Raw genomic sequence first — 2,238 nt, 5'->3', positions numbered from 1 at the left:
CTCAGATTGTTTTCCTCTCTGCCTTTTATAATCCTGCCAGTCCACACATTCACCCTTCTTCTGTCCTCTCTTTTGCCTGTAGTAGGGGTAGTTGTTAGACTGTAAGGGCCGGGTTATCATAGATTATTGCGTGTATTAAAATGTGCAAACTTGATAGCACGTGCAAAGCTGATCCGCTCGTATTGATACTCAGCATATACCGTCCTTTCCTGGCTATAGAGCGCAGCCGTTTTTAAGAAGAAATACTTATTTTTACATACACTATATTGCCAAAAGTATTTGGCCACACATCCAAATGATCAGAATCAGGTGTCCTAATCACTTGGCCTGGCCACAGGTGTATAAAATCAAGCACTTAGGCATGGAGATTGTTTCTGCAAACATTTGTGAAAGAATGGGCCGCTCTCAGTGATTTCCAGCGTGGAACTGTCATAGGATGCCACCTGTGCAACACATCCAGTCGTGAAATGCCCTCGCTCCTAAGTCAACTGTTGGCTTTATCATAAGACAATGGAAGATTTTGGGAACAACAGCAACTCAGCCACTAAGTGGTAGGCTATGTAAACTGACAGCGAGGAGTCAGCGGATGCTGAAGCGCATAGTGCAAAGACTTTCTGCACAGTCGGTTGCGACAGAGCTCCAAACTGTCATGATCCGTGTCCGGATCATGGTTTGTTTGGTTATGTTCTGTTAGATTTTGGACTCCCTTAGTTCCTGTTTTGTGCACCTCTGGGTTTTTTTTAGTTTCCATGGGGATTAATTGGGTTCACCTGCCTCTGGTTAGTGGTCGGCACGCTCACCTGCTGTCGACCACTAATCAGAGAGCTATTTATTCTCGTTGCTCGCCACACTCGGTCTGGCTTCATTGTTTGCTGAATGCAACAGTTACGTTAGTATTTCTTGTCTCCGAGTTTGTGCTTCCTGTGCTATGAGGTAACCTTAGCTTCCCGTGCGATCGGCACGTTTTCCTTCTGCTTGTTTTCTGTTTTTGGTATGTGTTTGATTTTCGAAGATTAAATCATGTTCCTACCTGTACGCCTTGTCCGGAGTGGTCCGTCTGCATCCCGGGAGAACCAGAAACGCAGAAAGATGCGACCCCCCACACGTAACACAAACTTCATGTGACCTTCCAATTAGCCCTCGTACAGTACGCAGAGAGCTTCATGGAATTAGTTTCCATGGCCGAACAGCTGTATCTAAGCCATACATCACCAAGTCCAATGCAAAGCGTCGGATGCGCCAATGGACTCTAGAGCAGTGGAGACGCGTTCTCTGGAGTGATGAATCACACTTTTCCATCTGGCAATCTGATGGACGAGTCTGGGTTTGAAAGTTGCCAGGAGAACGGCACATTTCGGACTGCATAGTGCCGACTGTGAAATTTAGTGGAGGAGGAATTATGGTGTCGGGTTGTTTTTCAGCCTAAGTGCTTGATTCTATACACCTGTGGCCGGGCCAAGTGATTAGGACACCTGATTCTGATCATTTAAATGGGTGGCCAAATACTTTTGGCAATAGGGTGTATGTTAGCCGCACCGGACCATTAAGCGCGGATATATACTGGTACGAAATATTTTGTAAATGTTAAATAACGGCTGATCAAACAAAAGAGAAGTCATCGCCATGGACCCACTCGCTGCGGAATTTAGTTCTCCAATCAGCTAAACAGACTCAATAACTCCACTGTGACATTTTGGTGAATTTACAAAATTGGAACAATACAAATAGAACGCCATTGTAGGTTAATTATTCTAATACAGACACTTGCAAACGTATTGGCATATTCGCTAATGCTAATGACGCTAGTTTTATTACATTACGATAGCACGTACAAATATGCATGAAAACAATCCTACAGATGTCACACATTGGACGTTTAGTAAGTCCATCCATCCATCCGATTTCTACCGCTTGTCCCTTTCGGGGTCGCGGGGGGTCCTGGAGCCTATCTCAGCTGCATTTGGGCGGAAGGCGGGGTACACCCTGGACAAGTCGCCACCTCATCGCAGGGCCAACACAGATAGACAGACAACATTCACACTCACATTCACACACTAGGGACCCCGAAAGGGACAAGCGGTAGAAAATGGATGGATGGATGTCTCTGTACATTGCTGCATTCATATTTCCCTCTATCCTCACTAGTGTTGTCCCGATACCAATATTTTGGTACCTCTACCCAAATTATTGCGATACTTTTTGGTACTTTTCTAAATAATGGGGACCACAAAAAAATTG

The sequence above is a fragment of the Entelurus aequoreus genome, linkage group LG19 (genome assembly GCF_033978785.1).
Source record: "Entelurus aequoreus isolate RoL-2023_Sb linkage group LG19, RoL_Eaeq_v1.1, whole genome shotgun sequence".
In the NCBI taxonomy this organism is placed as follows: Eukaryota; Metazoa; Chordata; class Actinopteri; order Syngnathiformes; family Syngnathidae; genus Entelurus; species Entelurus aequoreus.
The sequence above is the reverse complement of the archived record's forward strand: the minus strand, read 5'-3'. Positions refer to the sequence as shown.